The sequence below is a fragment of the Pogona vitticeps genome, chromosome 7 (genome assembly GCF_051106095.1).
Source record: "Pogona vitticeps strain Pit_001003342236 chromosome 7, PviZW2.1, whole genome shotgun sequence".
Taxonomy (NCBI): domain Eukaryota; kingdom Metazoa; phylum Chordata; class Lepidosauria; order Squamata; family Agamidae; genus Pogona; species Pogona vitticeps.
In genome coordinates, this window is record NC_135789.1 from 9832169 (window position 1) to 9845446 (window position 13278).

Below are 13278 nucleotides of genomic sequence, written 5' to 3' on the forward strand. Positions count from 1 at the left end.
TTTGGACTACAACTCCCAGAAGCCTTCACCACCCGCTGCGTGGACCAGGGATTCTGGGAGTCGCAGTCGAAGAACACCTGGGTGCCCCAAGGTTGGCATCCACCGAGAGACGGCCGTTCCATTTTAGAAATGGACCACAGCCCCTCTGCCTGTTGAAACACCAACATGTTCATTTTTCAGAATTAGAAGAAGATTCCCAATCTCTTCCACACAAAGAGGGGTGCACCGAATCCGCCTGCTGCACCTGCTCCAAGGGGTGCCGATCCATTTCTGGGCACAACTCAAAGCACTACAAAGCCCTCAATGGCTTGGGTCCGGGCCATCTCAAAGTCCATGCTTCCCATGATGAGCTTGCTGGGGTGTTAAGATCACCAAGAGAGCCTTTTAAAATACTGTCTTTTAAAGATGCAATTCCCCCCCCCCCCCGGCTGTAGAATTGCTTTCGGCTTTAAATATTGCCTTCTAATGATGTAAGACGCCTGGGGTCCTTTTTAAGAAGAAAGGTGGGGGGTAAAAATATTTTAAGTAAATAAATGCATACATACATCTCCCCCCCCCCCGTGAATGTGTGTGTGTGTAAATAGATTTTGAATTGCTTTGCCATGTTGTTGGGGTGTGCAACCCTCTTGAGGATCCCAGGGGCCAAGAAAGAGGACCCTTGGCATGCTCAGGCTGCCCGCTGCTCAGCCAGGGACTGACTCTGACCGACAACACTTTTGGACTGAATTCGCACCCGGGGCGGTGGATTTCAAGGGCAGCATTTCCAGCTGGGCGGACGCTGGTCTCTGCCTCTGAGGACGGTGCGAAAGCATCGCTCCGTCCCGTCCTCCTCTTTGTGCTTCCCGAAGGCCCTCGTTTCATCACAAAACCGGAAGGAAAACCTCTCCCATCATCCTGTGCCACGGCCAAAGCAAGGACACAGGGATGCTCTCTTGACTTCCCTGCGTCCACGCCAACCTGCCGTCGATGCATCTCCCGAGTTCAAATCCCCATATTTCATGTGTGTGCATGCGCACCGTCTTCTTCCAAGATCCACATAACTTTGCCTGCCCCCCCCCCAGGCCATTCCACACAAGCCAAACAGCCCACCTGCGAGGCGGGGATGCGCGGTTGTGCCTTCGTTGCGATCGCAGCCACACAGGCGACGAAGGGATTCTTTAGCCACGGCTGAATCCTAGCTCTCTTTTAGAAATGTACTGAACCCAGGGGGAAAAAAAAGAAAGAAAGGAGGTGCACACACTCCCCCCATCTGGCCCGTAACCCTCCCCAAAAAGCACTGCAGGTAAATGGCCTTCCTTCCTTCCCTCCCCCCTGCCGGCCCCAATCCTTGCCCTTTGGTTTTGACCCCGTCCTTCCACCACTTCCACCGCCTGCTCTTCTCCCCCCTTGAGAAAAGGAGAAGACACCAGAGGACACGGGGGGGGGGGGGAGAAATCCCAGCGTTAACCCTTTCTTCCTTGCCAGGAAGAAAAAGGCTTGGTTTCCAGTCTCCCCACCGCCACCAGCCCCACACTCCCGGACTGCCACGGAAACAGCTCGGCTGATGATCCGGTCAGTCTGGAAGATCCACAACCCAGAAGTGCAGGTCCCAGCGTGAACCCCCCTGCGCCATGTGCTGCAAATGAAGACCGTACCAATCTCAGGAGCATCCATGCGCTCCCCCCTCCTCTTTATCAGTTCTGCCATCAATTGGGGGAGAGCATGGCTAGGAACAGGTCAAAGGTGGGAGAACGGAAGGAATAATTTTTTTTTTTTTGCCCTTCGCCTGTCTCCTAACACCACGCAGGCTTACTCAAGTGTAAGCCCCTCCTGAATCCTCAAGACCTCAGCGCTTGGGAAGCCGCCGTCATGCCCACCGATCTCCCTGCCCTGATCCTGGAGCCACCGGTGCTGGTGTTCAGACAAAAAAACCCCCAAACCCACACCAAACCACCCGTCCAGCATTGTTTGGAGCGCCAGCCGGAGCGTGGCGCATTGCTTCTCGTGCTCCTCGTCCCCTGACCTGTTGTGTGCCGGCCTCTGCCGGAAACCGCATGCAGCAAAGGCTTCTCCTCTCTAGGTGGGCGGGTGGTGGTGGGGAAAGAAAACCGCGGGTGGAGAGGAAAAAAATTAAAACACAAAGCGAGGTCTTACCTTTAGGGCTGCTGTAGCTGATGCTGCTGCTTTTTGGTCTAACGGCATCAAACCCCAGGGAAGGAAGAGGAAGGAAAGGAGACCAGGAAATAAGAGAGGAAAGGGTGTGTGTGTGTGTGAGAGAGAGAGAGAGATGGACGGACGGATGGTGGGATCCAGCAGAGGAGCATGGGCAAAAGCAGACTGCTGTGCGGGCGCCGGAGGAAAGCAAGCACCAGGAGGGGTAGGACGGCAGCTTTCCTGTTCACCCCATTTACCTCTCTCTCGGGTTCAGGATGGGGGACGACAACCCTCCTCCCGCCAAGGAAAAACGGATCTAGAGCCTGTGCAGGGGAGGAACCCAAGCGAAATCTGTTTGGAGAGACTCGGGCAAGGGAATCGCATCCCCCGCTTCTCCTCTCCTCCCTCCCCCTGCTTCTGATCTCACTGCCGCAACACCATCCTTTCTACGCTCAGCGCCTGAGTCAGCAGGAACGGTCTCCACGGCCAGGCAGCTGCAGGAGTTTTTTTCGGGGGGCCACCCCCTGCCCTTCTCCATCCCACCTTCTCTGCTTCCCCCCCCCCCCGAATGCAGCTCAAAGGGGGAGAAGGTTCTCTCCGGAGAGGAGGAGGAGGACAGAGCACCGGAGGGTTAGCGCTGAGACTCCATCAGGGAGTCCCCAAAGGCACGAGGAGTCCTCCCCCCCCAAAACCGCTTCGAGCCCTGCTGAAAGGGGAAACTGAGGCACAGCAGGGCTGGTTCCCCAATCTGGAAGGCGATGCAGAGGGGGAGACGAAGAAGAGGGGGAAGGAGGGAGAGAAACCCCTTTGCGGGCTTGTTCCCCCCCCCCCGGGAAAGCTTGGGAGATGATGGGATGCCAGCTCACGGAGAGGACCACTTGAGGATGAAACCAGGAAAAAGCTTTCTCCATCATCAGCTGGACACCCGAGATGGTACCCTAAATCATGCAAATTTAAAACAGCAAAATAGAAGGCAGAAACCAAAGCCGAGACAGGAAAGCTGTGTTACACCAGGAAAGATGATTTCTTTTTTTTGGGGGGGGGGGCTTCATGTGCACCCTCCCTGCCGCAAATCCCAGCGGGCCACCCCTTCCCTTTCTACATGCCCTTTCTTGGCTCATTCAAGCCATTTACATTCTACCCTGTATCCAAAGCTCTCAGGGTGGAGCAGAATAAAATCAATGTAATACAGCTCAGTAATATTTTTTAAGCATCAAAAAGTGTATAATACATTAAAATGGTCCCAAACCAGCTTCCCAAGGTTTTAACCTAGATTGTTTTAACCTGGTTTGACCTGGTACCCCCCTGGATGGCGGTGAAAAACTTTGCCATTCCCAGGGACCAATAGATACAAATGCCTGTCGGGGGCTACATAGATGATATTAAAAATCTAACCTAGAAAAAAACTGGAAGGTCACGTCTTGTTTTAGAAAGTGGGTAAATCTGGGGTGTCAAATTGGGTGTGTGTTTGTGTGTGTTTGTGTGTGTGTGTGTGTGAGAGAGATTGTGACTTATTTAAAAGGTGAGTTGCCGCCTGTTACTGCAGCTCCACTGCCAATTCAAAGTGCTGGTTTGAGCCCATAAGGCCCTAAATAGCTTGGGTCCGAGCTATTGCGAGGACCACATATCCCATTATGAGCCTCCTTGGCTCTTAAGATCATCAGGAGAGGCTTCCTCTTGGTCCCATCACCTTCACAGATCCATTTGATGAGGACCCAGGAGAGGGCCTTCTCGGTGGCTGCTCCCAGTCTGTGGAACTCCCTCCCACTGGAGGCCAGGCTGGCCCCGTCTCAGCTGTCTTTCCACAAGCAGGCCAAGACCTCTCTCTTCTGGCAGCCTTTCCCTCAGTGATTAGTTCTATGAGTGGGGTTTTCCAAATGGATGGTGTTACATACAGCACTGATGTTACCTGTCTGTCATGGGTTTGGAGGGAAAGTTCCATCCTATGGGGAGTGGAAGGCGGGACATCAGGAGGAGGGGCTGTACTGTATATATATGTGGAGTGTGTGGGAGATGCTGAGAGACACTGGGTCGTGACGAAGCAGCAGCTGGGAAGAAGAAGCTGTTGTGGGAGTCTGTGTGTCAGACAGGGTACTTCTGTGTGTCAGAGTACCAACCTGATAGGTTCAGGTGTCTGTTGGTTAGCCAGAACTGATAGGTTCAGGGTCTGTGCTTCAAGTTAAGGGTTCTGTGTGAACCAAACTGTGTGTATGTATGAGTGAGAATAAGCCACGTTACTTTATCCTATTCACCTGATTGTTTATTTTGCCTGTGTGTGTATGTAAATAAACCTTATTCTTTTTATTGTTTAAAAATCCATCCCTGGTCTGTGTGACTTCTTAAAGGGAATGGTTGGTGGCAGCTTAGTGTAACTGTGTGACATATCCCAGTAGGTCTGGGTTTGTCACATTGATTGGTGTCCAGCGTGTGGGATACGACTGGTCCAGTTGTCCAGTGGTCCAGCAAAGCCTTGGCAAGTGTGCCCAGAGCAAGGGGGGTCTAGTCAGGGACAGTCTGAGGCGCGTAGGTAATCTTCTAGGTGTACCTCAGGGGGAGGTGCGCTAGTAGAAGAACGTGCCAACTGGGGAGACTTAGATTAAGGTGCTCTGAGGCAGCCTAGTTTTGGCGGGAAAAAAGCTGAGGCAAAACTGCGTAGTAACAGTGAGCTAGCTTGCCAGCTGAGAGGCCCAGCAGAGGGGGGTAGGCTCTGACTCGATACTGTTGCAAGTTAGTGCTGAAGAACAGCAGCAATCTCTAGGGAGAGCTGGTTCTGAGGCAAGAAGGAAAAAAGTGGTCGTTTTATTTTGAGGCTTGACTTTTAAAGCAGCCTGTTCTGAGGGGGGATTATGCCCTTGACTCGAAGCCAGATGGCCGAAATGAGTGAAGTGAAAGACCCCCAGATTGACCAAGGTTCTGAGGATGAATTTGGCTCAGTGCAGGGTGACAGCACAGGAGAGCAGAACCCAGAACTTAGAAAATTGCTCATAGCCCAACAGCATGAACTGAGGATGAGGCAATTTGAAATGGAGGAAAGGGAAAGAGAAGAAAGGGAAAGGGAGAAACAGCGGCAATTTGAAATACAGAGAATTGAATTGGAATTGCAGAGAGAGAAAATGGTGTTTGAATTAAAAAAATTGGAACTGATGAATCAGAACAATAATAATAATAGGGATTCTGAGGGAGGCCAACTGTCTAAAGCTGACCTGAAGAAATTCCCTGTGTACCACAAGGGAGATTGTCCTGAGGTGTTCTTTTCCTTAGTGGAAAGAGCGTTTGTGGACTTCTCAGTGAGGGAAACTGAGAAGATGACCATCATGCGATCTTTAATCAGTGGTAGCCTGGCTGAGGTTTATGCCGAGATGCCTGAGGAACTGATGAAAGATTTTGCAGAGTTTAAAAAACTGGTGTTTGCCAGACATGGGATAAATGCAGAGCAGCTGAGACAAAGATTCAGGTCCCTCACCAAGAAGCCAGAACAGACTTTTACCCAAGTGGGGGCCCAATTGGTGAGGCTGCTTGAGAAATGGCTATCGCAGGAGGGAACAGAGACCTATGAGCAGCTTAAAGACTTGATAGCGCTGGAACAGTTCTATTCAGTCCTGCATGGGGAATTGAAATTCCAGGTGAGGGAAAGGAAACCGAAATCTGTGGCAGCAGCCGCAGAGATCGCAGATTTTATTTCCCAAATAAGAAAGCCCTTGGGTGAGGGGAAATCTGTAGGTAAACCCAAAGAAACCTACAGCAAGTACTCTCAGGGACCAGGGAAAAGCCAGCAAGGGGGAGGGGCCCATGGTGAAGGGAAGCCCTCAGACATGAAACTAAGACCTCAGATTTTGGAGGGAAAACCAAAACAAGATGAGAGAGAATCAAAATACACCAGAAAATGTTATTTCTGTCAGGGAAAGGGTCATCTAATCTCAGAGTGTCAGAAATTAAAGCAGCTAAAAGGAATGGTGCCTCAGGAGTCTAGTGGAACCAAGCCAAAAGCTGTGTTCTGTGTCCAGAAAGAGCAAGGCTCAGTCTCACTGAGGGAGCCTGTTGCCATGGCTACTCAGTCTGGAACAGCTACCTCTGCTGATCAGGCTGAGGAAAATGGTCCTCTTGTGGAGGTAAAGCGCTGCTTGCTGGTAAAAACAGATTCTCAGTTGTTTGAGACAGCAGGGGTGGACGTAGGAATACTTGACCGTCAGTATAGGGGGCTGCGGGACACTTGTTCCCAGGTAACCCTGTGCCATCCAGATATTATTCCCAGGGAGTTTATAATCCCAAATGAGAGCATAAAGGTGGCAGGGATTGAGGGGCAGGTAATCTCTCTGCCAGTAGCAGAGGTACCTGTCAACTTTCAAGGCTGGAGGGGAGATTGGCGGCTAGGGATTTCATCGACTCTGCCAGCAGCCGTGCTCGTGGGAAATGACCTGGCTGAACATGTGAAACGGGTGCTAGCGATTACACGCTCACAAGCCACCACGGGAACAGTTCAGGGGGGTAATGATGAGCCAGAGACGGAAGCAGAGGGGAGTTCAGAAGCTGTGGTGGAAACCTTAACCACAGACAGCAGATTTGGACAGGAGCAAAAGGCAGACGCCACTCTCCAAAAGTGTTTTGAACAGGTGACTGACGCCCAGCTAACACCTGAAACCCCAGTGAGATTTCTGGAGAAAAAGGGGATTTTATATAGAGAAACCCTGAGGAATATCTCAAAAGGGGGAGATGGGATCAGAAGTCAGCTGGTGGTACCTGAAAAGTATCGCCCCATGATCTTACAAAGGGGTCACTCTGACATGTTTGCTGCACACTTAGGGGTGAAAGGGCCCCTTGATTTGATCAAGCAAGATTGGGAGCAGATCACCCAGGATGACCCACAAGACGTTGTGACATACATAGACACCTTGATGAATGACCTAAAGAGAAATCTAGAGCTGGCAGCAGAAAACCTGCAAGCTCAGAAGGTCAGACAGAAAACATGGTATGACCACAAAGCTAGAGAGAGGCACTTTGACCCAGGGGAGGAAGTGCTTTGGCTTAGGCCCTGCAGAGAGAATAAACTGCAGCTCAAATGGGCAGGACCATATAGGGTCATTTCCAAGATGTCAGACCTGAACTACCTAATAGAGCAGGAGGAGAACCAAGCAAGGAGGGTGGTTCATGTGAATGCCCTAAAACCCTACTACAGAGGGGAACAGAGGGTTTTATTCGCGATAAAAGCAGCTGAGAGTGAGGAAGCGGAATTACCCTTCTGGGAGGGTAGAGGGGAAGTAAAATACAACCCAGAGGAGGTAAAGATCAGTCCTGCACTCACCCAAGACCAGCAGCAAGAACTAAAAATGCTGCTTAGTAAATATCAACAGGTGTTTTCCAACAAGCCGGGGATAGTGAAGGGAGTGATGCATCGGATCCACACAGGGGATGCACCCCCGCAGGCAGTATCCCCATACCGAGTAACGGGACCCTATAGGGACAAGGTGCGGAAGGAGCTGGACGAAATGCTGAGGGAGAACATAATCGTCCCCTCTTCTAGTCCTTGGTCCTCTCCGATAGTCCTTGTGGACAAGCCTGATGGGAGCATTAGGTTTTGTGTCGATTACAGGAAATTAAACCGTGTAACCACTCCTGATGCCTACCCAATGCCCAGGCTAGACAACCTGATTGAAACCATAGGGGGTTGTCGGTTCATCTCATCATTGGACCTGGTAAAGGGATATTGGCAATTAAGAATTGATCCCAGGGATCAAGAAAAGACTGCCTTTTGCAGCCCTTTTGGTCTCTATGAGTTTCGAGTCCTGAGCTTTGGTCTCAGAAATGCACCAGCCACATTCCAAAGGCTGATGGACCAGACCTTGGCAGGGCTCAGTGACTTTACAGTGGCCTACATTGACGACATAGGGATCTTCAGTAATACCTGGGAAGATCACCTGATACACCTGGAGTTAGTGCTGCAGAGGTTAAGTGCAGCAGGGTTAACAGTAAAGGCCAGCAAGTGTCAGCTGGGTAGCCCAGAAATAAAATACTTGGGTCACATGGTAGGGGGAGGAATGATAAAACCCCTGGAGGCCAAAATAGAAGCAGTTCGTGATTGGCCTAGACCCAACACCAAGAAAAAAGTCAAATCATTTCTTGGGTTGGTGGGCTACTACAGAAAGTTCATCCCGAGGTTTAGCGAGATTGCGGCTCCGCTGACCGATCTGACGAGGAAGAAGGCTGATGACCGCATCCCGTGGACCAGCGACTGTGAGGCGGCGTTCCAGAGGTTGAAGGAGGCGTTAATCAACTATCCTGTCCTGCGTGCTCCAGACTTCGACCGGGAGTTCATCATCTACACCGATGCGTCTAACAGCGGGGTAGGAGCAGTTCTGTGCCAGGAGGATGAGAATGGTAACCAGCATCCAGTGTCCTACCTGAGTAGGAAACTTCAAAAAGGTGAGAGACATTTGGCAACCGTGGAGAAGGAGTGTTTGGCCATAGTCTACGCGATCCAGAAGGCCAAGCCTTACATCTGGGGAAGACATTTTATTCTGTGTACTGACCATTCACCATTGCAATGGTTAAAGACAATGAAAACCCACAATAGCAAACTTATGAGGTGGGCTTTAAACCTACAGGACTATGACTTTGAAGTGAAGGTGGTCAGAGGGTCAGTGAACTGTGTTGCTGACGCCTTATCAAGAAGACCTGAAGAATGAAGACGGCGAAAGAACATGGACTATATGTATATATATTGATGATAAAAAGTAAATGTACCTGGTTTTGAATTTGGTTTGTATGAATAAAGGTAGATTGATGTAATGTATATGGAAAATGTTTAAATGCATAATTGCTATGGTTAACTTAGAATGTAAGTATAAGTAAGTATAATATGGTATGTATAACTGTTGTTGTGTATTTTATACAGGTTGTTTTTTTGGGAAAAAGCACCTTAGCTTTCCCCCTACAAAACAACTTATAAAGAGGGGAGGTGTTACATACAGCACTGATGTTACCTGTCTGTCATGGGTTTGGAGGGAAAGTTCCATCCTATGGGGAGTGGAAGGCGGGACATCAGGAGGAGGGGCTGTACTGTATATATATGTGGAGTGTGTGGGAGATGCTGAGAGACACTGGGTTGTGACGAAGCAGCAGCTGGGAAGAAGAAGCTGTTGTGGGAGTCTGTGTGTCAGACAGGGTACTTCTGTGTGTCAGAGTACCAACCTGATAGGTTCAGGTGTCTGTTGGTTAGCCAGAACTGATAGGTTCAGGGTCTGTGCTTCAAGTTAAGGGTTCTGTGTGAACCAAACTGTGTGTATGTATGAGTGAGAATAAGCCACGTTACTTTATCCTATTCACCTGATTGTTTATTTTGCCTGTGTGTGTATGTAAATAAACCTTATTCTTTTTATTGTTTAAAAATCCATCCCTGGTCTGTGTGACTTCTTAAAGGGAATGGTTGGTGGCAGCTTAGTGTAACTGTGTGACATATCCCAGTAGGTCTGGGTTTGTCACAGATGGTTGTACCTTACTGCTTTGAATGTGTTTTGGTGTTGCTTACATTTTTTTTTTTTAGTATGGCATTGGTTTGACCTCTTTCAGTATTCAGATACATGCTGCTTTTTGTTTCATATACAGTGGTGCCTCGCATAACGAGCGCACCGTTTAACGACGAATCCGCATAGCGATCTATTTTTTGTGATCGCTAATGCGATTGCATTACAATGTTTTGAAAGGGAAAACATTGCATTGTGATGATTGGTAAGCGTTTCGCTTACCGATATTTTCATTGCGATGTTTTTAGAACAGCTGATCGGCGGTTCCAAAATGGCCGTCGGGTGCCCAAAATGGCCGCCACAAGCATTTTTGCGCGGTTTCCTCACTTACTGAGGCGGCGAAAATGGCGGCGCTATGGAGGATCTTCGCTGAACTGTGAGTTTTCGCCCCATAGGAACGCATTAAATGAAGTTTAATACGTTCCTATGGGGTTTTTAGTTCCGTTTAGCAACAATTCCGGACAGCGACGATTAATCTGGAACGGATTAACGTCGCTATGCGGTGCACCACTTGTATATTGTCTTTTGATTACATAAGCCGCCTTGGAACCTTCTTAAGGAGAAAGCTGGAGTAAAAATACTTAAAAAAAAATAAATAGGATTCAAGACTGAAATATGGATTGTGCACCAGAAACCTTTCAAAAAAGGATCTTTTTGTTTTGATTGTGTCTCTGATTTCCACCGTAACTGCCCCTTCCTTAACTACCAAGGCCAACCACATACATGGCACATGGATGCACATCAACTCCAAAGGTTCCCCACTGGGACACTCTCCCACCTCCGGGAAAAATCCTGCATCAACCAGAAAGTGGGAAGTAACTTTTAAAAAGTAACTAGTTACTGTTGTAGTCGGATGCATAGTTCAGTGAGTAAGGTAACTGGTGAGTAAGGAGGCGGGGGGAGTTCAATTCTCTCTTCCTCCCCCCCCCAAGTATCTCCTGGGAGAAGAGCCAGCCTGGGTGGCCTTGGGCCAGCTGCTCAGTCCCAGAGCGCCCCCTGGAGGAAGGGGATGGTAAGTCACTTCTGAGGACTCTCTACCTGAAAAACCTTGCAAAGGGTCACCAGAATTGACAGGATGGCATGCCATTATTATTTATTAGTTCCTGTTGTAGTTACAAGATGCTTTGTAAGAAGCTTCACGGAGGTCGCTATGCTCTTTTCCACTCCTGAAAAGTCGTTAAAATTATTCCTTTAAGTTAACTGAAACATATACACTACACTGCCATGACAGGAAGCCCATTTTCCACACACACACACACACGTGCACTTCCTTTTTTGTCTCAAAACCCACATCATCAGCGCCATGAAAAACCCTTGAATGATACGATAGCCCCCTCTATTCTCTAGGAACACTGCCATGCCCCTCCATAACTATTACAATAATTAAAAAGTTACAGTTACATGGCAAAAGGGATGACGTTATCTCTGTGGAGCGCTGGGCTCAAAACCTGGAAGGCAGAGGCTCCGATCCCCAACCGTCGGCCGCCAAGGAAGAATTTAGACTCATACTAAGTCATAAAGTTATAACTATCACGCTAACCTCGCTTTGACTTCGTTGCTGAAAGCAAGGGATCAACGATGTGCTGTACACGGAATGGGTCGTTTGTAAGAGCGTTCCTCTCGCGCAATGGGTCTTTTTCCTCTCCTGACCCCGCCGCCAACCCTGGCTCTCCTGAATGACATTGCTCCCAGTGCCAAAGCGGGTGCCAACCTCCTTGGGAGAGGCAGGGCAGTGGTCGGGCATCGTGCCAGCCTCCTTCTGGCCACTTGGAGGCCCTCCAGGGCGAGGGCGGCTCGCTCACCGCTAATAATTGGCCTCCGCCGCCTTGCCCTCCGAGTGGTTTGGAAGAGAAAACGAGAGAGGGTAATTAAATTCTCCCTCAGATCAAGGCTAGAGGCCCAAGCCTCCTCCTCGGTGCACTTGCTTGCAGGGTGTGTGTGTGTGTGTGTGTGTGTGTGAGAGAGAGAGAGAGAGAGAGAGAGATTACACTGATGAAAGATCTGGTTCTACAAAGAGGTTGAGAACATATTTCTCTCTTGCTTCTTCTTGGCACGGGTGTTTTTTTTTTAATTAATTAACTCACCAAGCAATTATTTAACCAGCATTCAAATATTTGTGAGAGCCCAGGTAAGCGCAGCGGGCAGAGCGTCCGGCAACAATCCAACTTGGATTGAGCTCTCCAGTGAGCTACCGAGAGACGGCAACGGTGAACAGTTCCTTGACCCTCGGACAGACTTCGAAAACCCTAATGGGCCCTTGTAAGTCAGACCCTAGTAGGGGGTCACAAGAAGGCAGCTTAGAATGGTTTGTGTTCCATTTTTCATAATCATAATAGCCGCCTAGAGTGGTCCTTGCTTGACCAGATAGGCGGGATATAAATAAATAAATAAAAAATCATAATCCTAACATCATCCTCTTGGAACGGCAGAGTTGGAAGGGACCCCATGGGATCATCCAGTTCAGCCTCTGTCCAGGGTGTCTTTATCACCCTGGGTCGTCGTCGTTTAGTTGTTCAGTCGTGTCTGACTCTTTGTGACCCCATGGACCAGAGCACGCCAGGCCCTCCTATCTTCCACTGCCTCCCAGAGTTGTGTCAAATTCATGTTGGTCGCTTTGATGACACTGTCCAACCATCTCATCCTCTGTCGTCCCCTTCTCCTCTTGCCTTCACACTTTCCCAACATCAGGGTCTTTTCCAGGGAGTCTTCTCTTCTCATGAGATGGCCAAAGGATTGGAGCCTCAGCTTCAGGATCTGTCCTTCCAGTGAGCACTCAGAGTTGATTTCCTTCAGAACGGATAGGTTTGTTCTCCTTGCAGTCCAGGGGACTCTCAAGATCCTCCTCCAGCACCACAGTTCAAAAGCATCAATTCTTTGGGGGTCAGCTTTCTTTCTGGGTAGGGCCTACTAATTAAGAGCTTGACAATCCCAGTCTTGGGTTAACGAACCATTGCCACCATTGCCTATTATCTGCATCTTCTCCTGGCCAGGACTCTGAGTACCATACATTTGGATTCCTTGTGTTCGAAGAAGCAGATTTGGGTCCATGGAAGTGCAGGTTGAAATAAACCTGTTAGTCTTTAAAGTCGCCACATTATTTTGCCTTTCCCTCTCCCACCCCTTTGGTTTTCGCTTGTGTGCTGAAAATATAAGATAATGTTGCATCTTTTAAAGTCTGGGCGCAACAGAAGATGCCCTCCTGTTTGGGAAAACGGGCTTTGAAGCAACCGTCTTCTGTCCATTTTTTTCAAAAATAAATTCCTGGGCTCATCCTGGGTGCCTGCCAGCTGTACGAGAAGGTGGGCAGCCTGCCGTTTCCCTCTAGACACCTGCCACTCAACAACACGCTCACGGCTCAAATGCCAAATGAGGCATTTAACGCTCCGCAACCTGCCCAAGGGTTCTCAACCTAGACTGGTCTGCAGAGCCTCGAGGGTCACCATCAATGTCTTTGGCCAAATCCCACATTGCTCACACAATCAGCCGGACCTGGTTCTACTTGCACAAGGTCCAGATCCACCAGCCAGACTTGCTTCTGGGGTGAAGCAAACCACACTTACAATTTGACCCCGATGCAGACTGAACCAGACGGAGGATAGCTTCTTGTGGATCGATTTGGGAGCCGGTC

General features: G+C 49.3%; 1 protein-coding gene across 4 annotated transcripts in view; it reads right to left on the reverse strand.

Annotated features, from left to right (window-relative positions):
• The window catches only part of KCNAB2 (potassium voltage-gated channel subfamily A regulatory beta subunit 2), a 92370-nt gene that overhangs the window by 66847 nt on the left and 12245 nt on the right, over positions 1 to 13278 (reverse strand). Inside the window, exon 1 of one of the 4 annotated variants that reach the window (XM_020800021.3) lies at positions 2134 to 2794. The exons of 2 other annotated variants lie outside the window; for them this stretch is intronic. The gene's annotated coding sequence lies outside the window, so the exon portion shown is untranslated. Of the gene's footprint in view, positions 1 to 2133; positions 2795 to 13278 lie in introns of those variants that run through there. One more of the 4 variants, XM_020800022.3, reaches the window with a different exon arrangement.